This window comes from Hyla sarda, chromosome 1 (genome assembly GCF_029499605.1).
Source record: "Hyla sarda isolate aHylSar1 chromosome 1, aHylSar1.hap1, whole genome shotgun sequence".
Classification (NCBI taxonomy): domain Eukaryota; kingdom Metazoa; phylum Chordata; class Amphibia; order Anura; family Hylidae; genus Hyla; species Hyla sarda.
This window is the reverse complement of record NC_079189.1, coordinates 120858682-120875814: the sequence shown is the minus strand read 5'-3', so window position 1 is coordinate 120875814 and position 17133 is coordinate 120858682.

Below are 17133 nucleotides of genomic sequence, written 5' to 3'. Positions count from 1 at the left end.
CATCCGCCAACTCCAGGCTGTGTCATTCAGGCAATATATGGTTTACTGATGCCACTGCGGTTGCGCCTGGGAATTTCTAATTTTCTCATAGGTAGCACCCGCTATCCAAAATCTTCTTCAAAAATTTCTAAAATTGTTGTGTTTTTTCTTAGGGATTGTGAAGCCCTGGTGTGTACTCATGCATCAGCCAACTCCAGCCTGTGTCATTCAGGCAATATATGGTTTACTTATGCCGCTGCTGGGCCTGGGTCTGGGAAATTCAAATTTTCTCATAGGTAGCACCCGCTATCCAAAATCTTCGGTTTAAATTTCTTAATTCATCTTTTAATCTTAGAGATTGTGAAGGCCTAGTGCCTACTCATGCTGCTGGCCACTCCGGGCTGTGCCATTCATCCACTATATGGTCTCCTCATGCTGCCAACACCTCCATGCTGTGTCATTCAGTCACTATATGGTCTCCTGACACTGATGCTACCACCAGGCTCTGTCATTGTGCTGCTGTGCGGCAGTGATTCTAAAAGCGATGCCGGTAATCTGCATGTTATTCTGAATAACAGTATTATTTCACTACTCCATCACATTCCATATGCGTTTTAGAACACAGAAAAGTGTTCTATACCCCTATAGAGGCTGTATGTAGGCTAGAAATAGCCTTTTTTAATATAGATTCGCCACGAAAAATATTGGATCAAAAAAAACTTTTTCGGAAAATTCGGCGAATCGTCCGAATCAAATTTTTCAAAAGTTCGCTCATCTCTAATCATCATGAAACATTCTGCCATTACCATGACATTTTATGCACTCTTTTTGAAGTTGCTTGAACCTTTTTTCCCATAGGGAAAAATTTTACTTACTATATTTGTTACCTGTATTTATGCCCTAATTTAACATGAAATTGTAAACAACTCCACGTCACAATGTAGACATTACTTTAGAATGACGATTATACCTAGTGTACTATATGAGCTTTATCAATGTAAAAATGTGACAAATTTTAGTTTTTATATGAATAAAAGAAAACAAGACACAAATCCACTGTGATTGCTCAATCCACATGAATAACCTTAAACGAATAAGTATATTCCACTGCTTATTAGCCTTCCTAGCTTTGCATATTTATGTAAGTGAGCTGTTCTTAGTGTAATCTGCACTCTTGACACGTAAGTCATAGTTAAGAGACCATATTCTTTTTCCAAGTATGGATATATTGATTTTTTTTTCTGCTTCTGAAAAATATGATTGGAATGAAGTCTTGTAAGGGAAGCCAAAAACACAACCCATTTGTCTTTTGCATGATCTAGGCACGTAGAACTCTAAAAGAGTAAAGCTGTGGACTCCTAATCTGATCTAGTAAAGAAGTGAATAAATGCTGTAAGCATGTGAATAGGTATATAGCATTATGCAATACGTAGTTTAGGATTTTCTCTCCCTGAATCATCATGTTTAGTAAGTCTGTGGTTTGTCTGGGTAGTAAGCGTAAATATATTTGCCACATATAGTGATGAAGGTATAAACTATGGTGGGTTTGATTAGAATAACACTTCCGTGTAGTAGGCTAAGTAAGACTATCGACTTCATTAGAATTATGTTTTTACTCCTTCCTTTTCAGAGCGCACAGCTTACAGGAAACACTGGCATCAAGGTTCCCTAAGATTGTATTTTGAGAACTGTTTGGAACACTGAAAAATTATTTGACTTATCTCATTAATAGTCTCTTCAGGATCCCTCATAAATCCCTTAGATTTTCATGCCAACAATGGACAGGAGGGAACAGATCTTTAGTCGGTGGAATATACTGACCACTTACTTCACCTACTCCTTGTCATGACCAGGGACTCCAGTGACCACAAAGCATGGACAAAGGGGTACTCCCTTGGAAAACTATTTTTTTAAATTCAACTGGTGCCAGAAAGTTAAACAGATTTGTAAATTACTTCTATTAAAAAATCTTATTCCTTCCAGTACTTATCAGCTGCTGTATGCTCCACAGGAAGTTATTTTCTTTTTAAATCTATTCTGTTTTGTTCTATTCTGTCTGATCACAGTGCTCTCTGCTGACACGTCTGTCCATGTCAGGAACTGTCTAGAACTGGAGAGGTTTGCTATGGGGATTTGCTCCTGCTCTGGACAGTTCCTGACATGGACAGAGGTGTCAGCAGAGAGCATTGTGGTCAGACCAGAGTACCCCTTTAATTTGGATTCTGCTTTCTTTGGACCTTTCCCACATGATCCTGTTCCACAAAACTGCATGAAACCTTCCCCTTTTACTTAATGATAAACTGTACTTTTGAGACTCTCTGTACTTATGAGACCCTTTATAAATCCCAGAAGATTGAGTAGAATCCTTGTACTCCTGGTGTATAACCAGAGTTAATACTGGCCCAAACATCTAGGATCTTTGTATAGAGTACACACTCTGCTTAATGTACATTTTTCCATTGCCAATTGATAGCAACAATTGATTAGCTTGAGCATTGACTGCCAAAATTATACATTTTCCTTTCTGAAATTGATCTTTCAAACAAATAAAATATTAATCCCTAGAGGACACAGGGCAGAAAAGTATGTCCTGTCTATCTGACATTTAATGCACCAGGGAGTACGTTTATGCCCAGCAAAGTTCATGAAGCAAGTGCAGGAGCAGCCGGAATCTCACTGCAAATGGTAGAAATCTGCGATTAAGATGATGCCCACCATTAACACTTTAGATTCTGTTATCAATACTGATCACAGCATCTAAAAGTGTTGCTGGGCTTTGGGGACACTCGTTAGATCACCAGCCTTGCGAATACTGCAGGCTCCTCACCTGCTCCATGCGATGCTCTTGTATAGTCTGCTGTCTGGCAGACTGTACAAGTGGAACACTGATATTACTGATCAGTGCTATACCTTTACATAGCACTGAACAGTATTAACAATCAAGTAATTGCTATTTATAGTCCCCTATAGTGAATAAAAAATAAGTAAAAAAAAAAGTTAAAAAAATATATAAATAAATATATAATGAGCAGTTGATTGACACACAGGGATCACCAGCTGTCAATCCACAGCATGACGCCAGAGCAGAGCGGACCCCAGGCCACGCCTCTCTGACTGTTCACCTAATTACTGGAGGAATTAAACAGGAGTTATTTGTAAGTATAGAGAAGCCTAATTATAAATACAGGTATGCCTAGAATAGACTTATGAAGACCTAATACACTGTGTGTGCAGCTTCACAAGACTATTTTAGGTGACAGTTTCACTTTAAAGTATAAAGTTATTGTTTATTGTTAATATTTCTGGGTCATAGTACAATAAAAATGTTTGCTATTCTGGCGCATACAATGATGTTCATTAACAAAACACATTTCTAGTGAGTTCTATCATGTCGCTTGAAAATAGTGCTTCATGTCCTGTTATTCTGTGTGTCCCGTGTGACCCTACTGGTGCAAATGCCCCTCAGATCATACCACAATACCACAATTCCACAATTTTCAAAAACACCATTCATAGCTGTTTTCAATTTTTTTTGCTGTGTTATCCCAGTTTTAAATGAGAGACTCATGTAGGAAAATAACGCCGTAAATTGTTTTATGTTCCTTAAATGGATCATTGTAAAATTATATAAATAATAAATAGATAATAAACTTTGTGCACCTTAATAGAACTGTAGTCACTGTCTCTTGTATTTGACAATAAGTCATGAATTCAACCTGATACCTACAATAGATCGATGAGGAATTATGAATCGGCCATTTTGTAGGGATAGGGTATGTTTCACCATTGTGCGCAATAACCCAAAGACTTATTATCATATAGATTTAAGAGAAGACAAAAGTAAATCATTATAACTATCTTCGCTATCATTCTCTTTCCTACAAAACAATTCCATAAAATGTTGAAGGGAGAGTTGTATTTATAGATTTTTTTCCAACTAGATTTATGTTCTTTTGTGTATACTGCTGTAAAACTATGGCCTGAAGGTGTTGGAGGAATTTATTTAAAGCATAGCAAATAGTAAATCTTTTATACTGGAAAATTCTTCCTTTCATTTTTCAAGACATTGGATAGCACAGTATTTAACAAGATATTAAAATACAGAAGACTTAACATGGTCTTAATTATTTTACCTTGTGTAATAATTCTTCCTGTGCTCCTTATAAACACTTGTACAATAAAACTTAACCAAAGAAAAGTATGAGAAGGTGTAGCAAAATGACAACCATTTATATTAGTCCCTACATGCCTAAATGTTATGTTTCCTTATGTACCTGTTCACCTGGAGCATCAATGGACATTCTTTTACCGCAGTCATGTATATTGTCATATTATTGTAGACATAACCTTAAATAGGGATACTGGTTAAACTGGCTTTTGACTTGCATATATAAATACTGGTATTTATTTGTTAACTCCAATTAAAGGGGTACTGCAGCCGAAATTAACTTATCCCCTATCCACAGGACCCTGTCTCGCTCACTGAGAAGCGTGTGTCGTCTACCGCTAGACGGCACGCGCTCCATTCATTTGTATGGGAGCGCCGATGATTGCCGAGTGCTGGACTCGGGCCTCTTCAGAGCTCCCATAGAAATCAATGGAGCGTGTGTCGTCTACCGTATGTGCTCCTCAGAGCTGGGGTCCCATTCCGGAGATCGCGGGGGTCCCAGCAGGTGGACCCCTCATGATCAGCTACTTACCTCCTATCCTGTGGATAGGGGATAAGGTAATTTAGGCTGAAGTACACCTTTAAGCTGAGATTGGTAAAGGTTGCGCACGATTATAATAAAGTTCTGGCTATTAACAAAGGGGCTATACAAGGACATGGTTTTAGGGGTAAGAGGTAACAGTTGTACCTTACGAGACCCAAAATCCCCTCTGTCAAATAAGAAGACACCAGTGTTGTAGATATAACACAGTAGGAGTGGGTCTTTTAAGTTAGTGGCTATGACTACTACTGATATCTGTGAAGACCAATCACACAACAGTGTCACACATACAAGTTGGCCACATTTATCTAGCACACATTATGATTCTTGATGTTAGACAGAAATATTAAAAGTATCAATTCCTCATGTATTTTTGTTATGTATAAAACTTCCTTAATGCTGTAGATACTTAAAAATTTTCCTTTTTAGAAAATGGTTAAAAGGTAGAATTTCTACAGCTTATAATATGAAAAAATAAATAGAATACGGTGCCCAAAATTATATGGATTCAAGATCTCAATTGGTTCATATATTTTTTAGTTCAAAAATATAAAAAAGATGCCCATTTACAGGACCGTTGTGACTCACTTGTGGCTTTTAACAATATGAAACACTGTTTAAATAGTTTTAAAAAACTATGATATTATACAAATAAAAGGATATACAAACAAGGACAAAAGAGCAATTTTTCTAGTATAATATGTAAATACAAAATGTTTTATATTAGTTTAATATATGGCCCAATGTGCACTCCAATGCAAATAATTTGATAGAAAACAGGATGGAGTCACTTGTTACTAATAAAAACACATACATTTTATTGGTATACATTAAAAGGCATAATTTATGCAATAAAAATTACACACAAAAGGGAGAATATCCACTCAATAGAGAAAAGGGCATCACTCCAGAAGGTCCTCATCACAAAAGATCATATACATGATACATGGCACTGATTATCATATTGCACAATCCCCATGTGGAACCACCACTATTATAAGGTGCTGTTACAGAAGACCAGATACCTACCAATAATAAACAACACTGGAGAGAGGCCACCCCACGTTTTGTGATGTCCTGGGGGTGGTGTCCTCTCAGCAGAAAGTGCATTTTATATTAGACCTAGCCAATAGAAATATGATTGGAAGCATTCCCATCTTATTCCGTCTATTTTCACTGGCGCAAGTCGCCAGGAGTGTGCGGACGTCACCTCCTCATATCCCTAGGTCCACTTGGTCAATACCCTTCACTCTCAAAAACTTAGGGTCACATCCATGTTCAGTCAAAAGATGTCTCGCAATTGGCTTTAATTCATCAATATTTATACATGTGGAAGCTTGTCTGATGTCCTGCATGTGTTCCCGTACTCTAACTTTAAGGGCTCTTTATGTCAATCCGATATAGATCTTTGGGCAAGGGCAGTAAGCATAATAGACAACTGCTTTGGAGTTACAGGTTATGTGATGTTTAATTTCAAAAGTTTTTTGCCCACTGTAATCTGCAAAATTGGTACTCCTCCCAAAATTGAGACATGCGATACATTTCCCATATGGGAAATAGCGTTTTTTAAGGGGGGGGGGGGGGGGAGGACCAAAAAACCTTGTAGGAGTTGAGCTGGTGTACTCACTTTTCACCAAGGTGTCCTATAAATTTCTTGATCGCCTTGCTGTCATCTGTAATCTGGGTGGTATATAGTGTTGAAGGATAGAGTCAATCTTCAAAATAGGAAGGTGTTTCTCAATGCACTTTCTAAAATCTTCCCAATGCGCATCGTAATCCGATATATATCTCAATGTATCATCTGGGGCTCTTACGTTCTTTTTATGTAACAGTTAATGTCTTGATGTTTCTTTGGCACATTTATACATTTTCTACAAGCACCTTTGGCTGTAGCCCCTTTTCCTGAATCTTCTTTGGAAACTTTTTGCCTGTTCCTGAAACATTTCATCTGAGGAACAGATCATCCGAATCCGAAATTTGTCAAAAGAATATGTAACTTTAATGTTTTTGTTATTCATATTTTATTTAGATATAAAAATCATGACAGATCATGAGGACGTCATTGATGTACCTTGCCTAAACAAGGACCCGTTCCATCGAGACGTCCACATGACCTGACAGCAATAGATCCCTCTCCCACAGTCCCAGGAACCAATTGGCATAGGAGGGCGCACAAGGCGCCCGCATAGCTGTGCCCTCGAGCTTGTTCAAGGATTTCTTCCAAGCTATTTTTGTAAGAGATTAATGGATTAAATGTAAATTTTTTATAATACGTATTATCTCATAACTGTACGCTTCAGCCTCATACATTTCTCATACGACAATATTTCCACCTTTATCAGCCCATTTAAATATAAATCCATAAATCTTTTTCAATTTGTCCAGACTTCAACTTTGTTCATCAGTTAAATTATCATGAGTGATCCTTTTATCAATCTTCTTAAATTCCGTATCCACAATATTAACGAAAGTCTCAACAACTGGACATACTGACAGAGAAGGGAAGTTTTTTTATTTAGGTTTTATACATGCCCATACCTGGTCATCACATGATACATGTTCTGTAAATGATTCTTCCAAAGCACATATGGCTTGTCTTTTGGCTGGTGTAGTGAAAATGGTCACATTCTTCTTTTTGTGGTACCACCTCTTGAAAATCAATGAACGAGCAAAAATATGAAGGTTTTTGAACCCTGTGAAATGACCATTTCACAGCCTTAAAAGACCTTCGTATTTTTGCTCGTTCCTTGATGCGGACGTCTCGATGGAACGTGTCCTTGTTTGGGCACGGTACATCGATAACGTCCTCATGATCTGGCAGGGAATGACCATTGAATTGGAGATTTTTATGTCCAAATTGAATCAGAATAATATCAGCCAAACTGTGTATATATAGGACCACACAGAAGGTCCAAAATTATAATCTTAATTCCCAGCAAATAATATAAACAAGATAGAAGGTAGGGAAGTGCATATTAAAATGTAACTTTTACTATAAATTACATAAAATAACACCACTAAAGTGAACCCTGTAATATCGTGGCACTAGTTAGTGCCTCTTGTACAGATATCCTTATGTATGCTACAATTATATGTAGACAACCCATATAATTGTAGAATACATAAGGATATCTGTACAAGAGGCACTAACTAGTGCCACGATATTACAGGGTTCACTTTAGTGGTGTTATTTTATGTAATTTATAGTAAAAGTTACATTTTAATATGCACTTCCCTACCAAGGTGCTTGAAGAAAGCGTATAAACTCGCAAAAGAAACATCAAGACATCAACTGTTACATAGAAAGAATGTAAAAGCCCCAGATGATACCGTGAGATATATATCGGATTACAATGCCCATTGGGAAGATATCAGAAAGTGCATTGAGAAACATAGTAACATAGTAACATAGTTCATAAGGTTGAAAAAAGACCAGAGTCCATCTAGTTCAACCTATATCCCTAATGAGTCCCTACTGAGTTGATCCAGGGGGAAGGCAAAAATCCCTCATACTAGAGGTAAAAATTCCTTCACGACTCCAAATAGGGCAGTCAGAATAAATCTCTGGATCAACATGCTCCGGGAGAGAATTCCACAGTCTCACTGCTCTTACAGTAAAGAACCCCCATTTGTGCTGGTGTAGAAACCTTATTTCCTCTAGACGTAGAGGATGCCCCTTGTTATAGATACAGTCCTGGGTATAAATAGATCATGGGAGAGATCTCTATACTGCCCCCTGATATATTTATACATAGTTATTAGGTCACCCCTAAGCCTTCTTTTTTCTAAACTAAATAAACCTAATTCGGATAATCTTTCTGGGTACTGTAGTCCTCCCATTCCTTGTATTACTCTGGTTGCCCGTCTTTGAACCCTCTCCATCTCCACTATATCTTTCTTGTACACTGGTGCCCAGTACTATACACAGTATTCTATGTGTGGTCTGACTAGTGATTTGTACAGCGGTAGAATTATTTCCTTGTCGTGGGCATCTATGCCCCTATTGATGCACCCCATGATTTTATTTGCCTTGGCAGCAGCTGCCTGACACTGGTCACTACAGCTAAGTTTACTATTAACTAAGACCCCTAAGTCCTTTTCCACATCAGTCGTCCCAAGTGTGCTCCCATTTAATATATAACCCTGTCCCAGATTTTTCCTCCCCATGTGCATTACCTTACATTTATCAGTGTTAAACCTCATCTGCCACTTCTCAGCCCAAATCCCCAAACTATCCAGATCCATTTGTAACAGAGCACTGTCCTCTATTGTGTTTACCGCTTTACAGAGTTTAGTATCATCTGCAAAGTTTGCTACTTTACTATTCAACCCCTCTTCAATGTCATTAATAAATATATTAAATAGAACAGGACCCAAGACTGACCCCTGTGGTACCCCACTAGTAACAGTCACCCAATCAGAATAAGTACCATTAATAACCACCCTCTGTTTCATATCACTGAGCCCGTTACCCACTTGCACACATTTTCCCCCAGCCCAATCCTTCTCATTTTATGCACCAACTGTTTATGTGGCACCGTATCAAATGCTTTGGAAAAATCCAGATATACGACATACAGCGATTCTCCCTGGTCCAGTCTGGAGCTCACCTCCTCATAAAAGCTGATCAGGTTAGTTTGACAGGACCTATCCCTCATAAAGCCATGCTGATATAGTGTCATACATTTATTTTTATCAAGATATTCCAAAATAGCCTCTCTTAGAAAACCCTCAAACAATTTACATACAACGGAGGTTAAACTAACAGGTCTGTAATTCCCGGGGTCACCTTTTGTCACTTTTTTAAATATTGACATGACATTTGCCATGCGCCAGTCCTGGGGAACAGACCCTGTTACTATAGAGTCCCTGAATATTAAAAATGCAGGTCTGTCTATTACATTACTTAATTCCTTTAGAACTCGGGGGTGAATGCCATCTGGACCTGGTGATTTGTCTATTTTGATTTTTTGTAGGCGGCACTGTACTTCTCCCTGAGTTAGACAGGTGACCTGTACTGGGGTGTTTACCTTATCACACTGTATTTAACCTGGCATTTCATTTTCCTTGGTGAATACAGTGGAGAAGAATTTGTTTAGTATATTTGCTTTTTCCTGATCCCTGTCTATAATTTCTTCCTCATCATTTTTTAAATGGCCTACACTTTCATTTTTAACCTTTTTGCTATTTATATAAAGAACATTATGGGGTTAGTTTTACTCTCTTTGGCAATGAATCTTTCTGTCTCTATTTTTGCAGTTTAAATCTGTATTTTACATATTTTAACTTACACTTTTTAATGCGTCTTCCCTGCCGTCCTGTTTTAGTAGTTTAAATGCTTCGTTTTTGTCATTTATTGCCTCCTTAACATTTTTATTCATCTATATTGTTTTTTTTTATTTCAGTATTCATATTTTTGAGGACATTATCCTATTTTATATTGTTAAGGGCTTCTCTGAGGTGATCAAACTTTGCTTTCCGAAAGTTCATTGTTTTTGTGGCCCCTCGAGAGATTCCCTTATTGAAGAACAAGTTGTAATGTATTATATTATGATCACTATTTCCTAGGTGTCCTTCTATTTGCACATCAATTACTCTATGAGATCTGTTGGTTAATATTAAGTCTAGTAGGGTGCCCCGTCTGGTCGGGCCCTGTACCATTTGGGACAGATAATTGTCTTTATCTATAGTCAGAAACCTGTTTCCTTTATGAGATTCACAGATCTCAGTCTCCCAGTTTATATCAGGATAGTTAAAGCCCCCCATTATTATCACCTCATTTTGATTTGCTGCTTGGTTTATTTTCCTCAGTAGTTGATCTTCTGCCTCTTCCATTATGTTTGGTGGCTCATAACAAACCCCTACCAGAATTTTTTATTTTCGTCTCCATATATTTCTACCCATAATGACTCCACATTATTGTTTTCCTCCCATATATCCTCTCGCAGTGCAGCCTTCAGACTCGATTTCAGATAAAGACAAACCCCTCCCCCTTTCCGTTTTGTCCAATCCTTCCTGAATAGACTCTAACCCTGTATGTTGACCGCCCAGTCACAGCTATCATCCAACCAAATCTCTGTTATACCCACTATGTCATAATTTTCTTTAGACATCAACCACTCCAGCTCGTCAGTTCAATTGAACAGACTTCTGGCCTTAGTCAACATGCAATTCAATGTTGTATGATTTTTCTTCCTATGAAGCCTATCCCTATTAAGTATTGTAACCCCTCCCTCCGCTCCACCCCCAGGTATATTACTAGGTCCCCCCCTCTATATACACTATCTTCCCCCCTCTATGTTGTGGGTTCCCTCCTCCCCAGTCACTAGTTTAAACACTCCTCCACCCTTCTAGCCATCTTCTCCCCAAGCACAGCTGCACCCTCCCCATTGAAGTGCAGCCCGTCCCTACGGTAGAGCCGGTATCCGACAGCGAAGTCGGCTCAGTTCTCCATGAACCCAAACCCCTCCTTCCTACACCAGCTTCTGAGCAACTTGTTTACCTCCCTGATCTCCCGCTGCCTCTCTGGTGTGGCTCGTGGTACAGGTAATATTTCTGAAAATTTTCCTTGGAGGTCCTTACCTTAAGCTTGCAGCCTAAGTCCCTGAAATAATTTTTAAGGACACTCCACCTTACTTTGCCATTGGTGCCAATATGTACCATGACTGCTGGGTCCTCTCCAGCCCCACCCAGCAACCTGTCAACCCCATCCGTGATGTGCCAAACTCGAGCGCCAGGAAGACAACACACCAGTACCTGTCTGGCTTGCCCTGCACTCCTCCCTCCCTCCTTACTGGAGCAGACACCCCCCTGGCGATCAGAGGCAGTATCTTGCTGCAGAACTGCTAGCTCTGAAATGGCATCCCCCTCATCTGCCAACCGGGCAAACTTGTTGGGGTGTGCCAGTTCAGGACAAGCCTCCCTGACACTTTTCCCTCAACCCCATTTTATAACTGTAACCCAGCTAGCTGCTTGACTGTCCTGCACCTCCATCCCACTATCCTCCCCCACCTCTACCCCAGGAGACTCCTCTCCAAGTTGTCAATGCTTCTCAGTGTTGCCAGTCGCTCTTCTAGATCCGGGATCTGGGCTATCAAATGAGCAACTCGCACACATCTCGCACAACAATATGCACCCCCAACTGCTGTTCAAGGATTGCATACATTGTGCAAGATGTGCACTGGACTGCATTTTCCAACATGGAGGCCATACACCTTCCTATTTTGAAGACTGACCCTAATCTTCAACACTATATACCACCCAGATTACAGATGACAGCAAGACGATCAATAAATTTGAAGGACATCTTGTTGAAAAGTGAATACACCACCTCAACTCCTACCAGGTTTTTTGGTCCGCCCCCCTTAAAAAAAGGCTGTTTCCCATGTGGCAAATGTATTGCATGCCCCAATATTGAGAGGAGTACCAATTTTGGGGATTCCAGTGGGCAAAAAACTTTTGAAATTAGACATCACTTAACCTGTAACTCTAAAGCAGTTGTCTATTATGCTTACTGCTCAAGAGCCCTTAAAGTTAGAGAATGGGAACACATTTTTTGACTGAACATGGATGTGACCCAAAGTTTTTGAGAATGAAGGATATTGACCAAGTGGACCTAGGAATATGAGGAGGCGATGTGCCAAAAATACTCGCCCCATTTGAAAGTAGATTGATTTGGCATCTCCATACGCTACAACCTCATGGATTGAATGAGGTATTACCATTCGCCCCATTTCTCTGATCACTTGGTGTTTTTTTTTAGCAGCTTTGCTTTTTATGCAGTTTTTAATCATTTTAATATAAAGTGTATTAATGTATTGTTTTGTATCTTTTGTCTTATAGGATTAGACCTTGCCTTTTTTTCTTCCCCCTTCGATACTTGGACACTGAAGTGGGTGATCATCCAACTGCATATATGGGACATCACAAGTTCTTGTAGGACATATAGGACTCTATCTAGTGGTTGAATGGACTATAATAATGAATGTTATATCTCTTTTCCCTGCCCACTACCCCATCCTTTCCCTTCCTTTCCCTCACTTCCCTTCTCTCTCTTCCTTTTTCCTCCTTCCCCTCCCTTTTTCTTTTTTTCTTCTCCCCCCTCTTTTCTTCCTACTCCTTCCCATCCTCCCTCCCCTTTTTTTCCATTGTTCGTCATTTTAGCGATTATATGAAACTTCACAATTTTATTTCTATGAAATATTTTTATTCACTTATTATGAATTTACGTTATTATTGTTCATGCTGCACCTTGCTGTAGTGCTGCATATATTGCACCACTAAAACTATTTAGCACTTCATGTATCATGTTTTACTTAAGTATTGACACAGGTGTTTTGCACTTTATGCACTGCATATATTGATTCCCCGCACACATTATGTACAGTATAATGTTAATTAAACTGCATGTCAATGGCATATGCATAAATAATACCAATATCCAGAACTGTGCATTTTTTGTCACCCCATGTACCATTAAAAATGTTTAAAAGCAATCAAAAATTCACATCAAAACCAAAATCAAACCAAGAAAAACTATAAATTGTGGCACAAAAAATGAGCCCTAAAACAGCCTCATGTATAAAAAAATAAACGAGCACAATTTTTTAAAAGTAAATAAATAAAAAAAAAAAGATGTAAATTTGGTAATGCCGTAATCATATGAACCTACAGAATAAAGATATTGGCCCTCATTTACTATTGCAAACCCGAAATGTTTTGTCGGGTTGTGCGCCAGATTCTGACACACTGCACCCGAAATTCTGTCTGCGATAGATTTTGCGCCGGAATTTGCACCAGAATTGAAAAAAACCAGACTAACTCTCTTTACTAAGAAAATCCAAAAAGGGGGTGTGGCTGTTGAGAAAAGGGGGCATGGTCACAAAAAGGGGGCGTGTTCCTGACATTTTCACACAAAAACTGCATATTTACTAAGGTTTCCACAGAAAATGTGGTGGAAAAAAATGTAGGGAAAAGGGCAAAATGTAGGGAAACCTTAGTAAATACCGTGAAAAAAAATTGTAGGGAATTAAAACCCACAAAGAATCCTACACAACACTCTTAGTAAATCAGGGCCAATGTAACATAGTTACTGAAAGGTGCACTGCCTAGAAACCAAAGCCTCCATAAGTTACAAAATGACGTATTTTTTTTATTTTTTTATTTCAATTTCACCCTACAAATGTTTTTCTTTGTTTTACCATAGATTTGCTGGTAACATGAGTGACGTAATTTAAAAGTACGAAAACAAGCCCTCATATGGATTTATAAGTGGAAAATTGAGTGTTGTGGCTTTCTGAAGGCGAGGAGAAAAAAGCAAAAAGTGCAAAAATTAAAAACCGCTGCACCCATAAAGGGGTAGTCCAGTGGTGAAAAACTTATCCCCCATTCTAAGGATAGGGGATAAGTTTGAGATCGCGGGGGGTCCGACCGCTGGGGCCCCCTGCGATCTCTCTCTACAGGGGCCAGGCTCTCCGGCCAGATAGCGGGTGTCGGCCTCCGCAGGAAGCGGCGGCCGACACGCCCCATCAATACATCTCTATGGCAGAGCCGGAGATTGCCGAAGGCAGCGCTTCGGCTCTGCCATAGAGTTGGATTGAGGGGGCGTGTCGGCCGCCACTTCATGCGGAGGTCGACACGTCCCCTTCCCGCAGGCTGTCGGGGCCCCGTACAGGAGATTGTGGGGGGTCCCAGCGGTCGGATAGGGGATAAGTTGTTCACCACTGGGTTTACCACTGGACTACTCCTTTAACCACTTAGGGACCCAGGGTGTACAGGTACACCTTCGCTCCTTTGTACTTAAGGACTCAATGCGTACCTGTACGTCCGTGGGAATTTTGTTCTCTGCCGCGTGCCGGGCAGGGACCGGACCAGGATGACTGCTGATATCTATCAGCAGGCACCCCGTGCAAACACCATGTCGGCGATCTGCAGCGATTCTGAGTCATACGGGTCTCCAGTGACCCAGTGACCTGGAAAATAAGGGGGATCGAGGGTGTTTTGCAAGATCTTGAGGGCCACAGTTTAGAAACCACTATACAGTGGTCTCTAAACTGTAGCCCTCCAGATGTTGCAACACTACAACTCCCAGCATACCCAGACAGCTGTTTGCTATCTGGGCATGCTGGGATTTGTAGTTTTGCATCATCTAGAGGGCCACAGTTTGGAGATTACTGTGCGGTGGTTTCTAAACTGTGGCCCTCTAAATCTTGCAAAACTACAACTCCCAGCATGCATGAACAGCAAATGGCTGTCTCGCAATGCTGGGAGTTGTAGTTTCATACCTCCAGCTGTTTTATAACTAGATCTCCCAGCATGCCCTTCAGCGATCAGTACATGCTGGGAGTTGTAGTTTTGCAACAGATGGAGGCACACTGATTGGAAAATACTGAGTTAGATAACGGAACCAAACTGAAGGTTTTCCAACCAGTGTGCCTCCAGCTGTTGCAAAAGTACAACTCCCAGCATGCACGGTTTGTCATTGCATGCTGGGAGTTATAGTTTTGCAACAGCTGGACCCCCACCCCCATGTGAATGTACAGGGAATGTACGGGCAGGTTTACAGTGAGTTACCTGCTTCAAGTTTGAGCTGCGGCAAATTTTCTGCCCCAGTGCAAACTCCTAGCGGGAAACTCACCATAAACCCGCCTGTGCGAATGTACCCTAAAAACACTACACTACACTAACACATAATAAAGGGTAAAACACTACATATACACCCCCTTACACTGTCCTCCCCAATAAAAATGAAAAAACGTATCGTACGGGTGTGTTTTCAAAAACGGAGCCTCCAGATTTTGCAAAACAACAACTCCAAGCATTTCCGGACAGCCACTGACTGTCCAGGCATGCTGGGAGTTTAGCAACAGCTGAAGGCACCCTGTTTGGGAATCACTGGCGTAGAATACCCCTATGTCCACCCCTATGCAATCCCTAATTTAGTCCTCAAATGCGCATGGCGCTCTCTCACTTCGGAGCCCTGTGGTATTTCAAGGAAACAGTTTAGGGCCACATATGGGTTATTTCTGTACTCGAGAGAAATTGGGTTGCAAATTCTGGGGGGGGGGGCTTTTTCTCCTTTTACCCCTCATGAAAAGGAAAAGTTGGGGTCTACACCAGCCTGTTAGTGTAAAATCATAAAAAAATTTACACTAACATGCTGGTGTGGCCCCATGCTTTTTATTTTCACAAGAGGTAAAAGAAAAAAAAACGCAATTTCTCCAGAGTACGGAAATACCCCATATGTGGGCGTAAAATGCTCTGCGGGCGCACAACAAGGCTCAGGAGTGAGAGCACTCTGTGTACATTTGAGGCCTAAATTGGTGATTTGCACAGGGGTGGCTGATTTTACTGACATAAGCGCAAAAAAATAAATACCCACATGTGACCCCATTATGGAAACTACACCCCCCACGTAATGTAACAAGGGGTACAGTGAGCCTTAACACCCCACAGGGTGGATGGGAAAATGGAAAAAAACGAATTTTTTAAACTAAAATGCTGGTGTTACCCTAAATTTTTCCTTTTCACATGGTAAAATAGGAAAAAAAGGCCACAAAATTTGTAACCCCATTTCTTCTGAGTAAGAACACAACCCATATGTGGATGTAAAGTGCTCTGCAGCCAAACTACAATGCTCAGAAGAGAAGGAGCACCATTGGGATTTTGGAGAGAAAATTTGTCCTGAATTGAAGGCCAAGTGTGTTTACAAAGCCCCCATGGTGCAAGAACAGTGGACCCCCCCCACATGTGACCCAATTTTGGAAACTACACACCTCACGTAATGTAATAAGGGGTACAATGAGCATTTATGCCCCACAGGTGTCTGACAGATTTTTGGAACAGTGGTCCGTGAAAATGAAAAATTGTATTTTTCATTTTCTCAGCCCACTGTTCCAAAGATCTGTCAAACGCCAGTGGGGTGTAAATGCTCACTGCACCCCATATTTAATTCTGTGAGGGGTGTAGTTTCCAAAATGGGGTCACATGTGGAGTGATCCACTGTTCTGGCATCACGCACAAGGCCCCCGACTTCTATTCCAACCAAATTCTCTCTCCAAAAGCTTAATGGTGCTCCTTTTCTTCTGAGCATTGTATTTCGCCCGCAGAGCACTTGATGTTTACACATGGGGTATTTCGATACTCAGAAAAAATGGGGTTACAAATTATGGGGGGCATTTTCTCCTATTGTCCCTTGTAAAAATTAAAAAAGTGGGGAAAAAACTGAATTTTTGTAAAAAAAAATGTCATTTACACATCCAACTTTAACGAACAGTTGTCAAACACCTGTTGGGTGTTAAGGCTCACTGTACCCCTTGTTACGTTACTTGAGGGGTGTAGTTTCCAAAGTATTATGCCATGTGTTTTTATTTGCTGTTCTGGCACCATAGGGTATTCCTAAAAGTGACATGCCCCCCAAAAACCATTTCTGAAAAACTCACTCTCC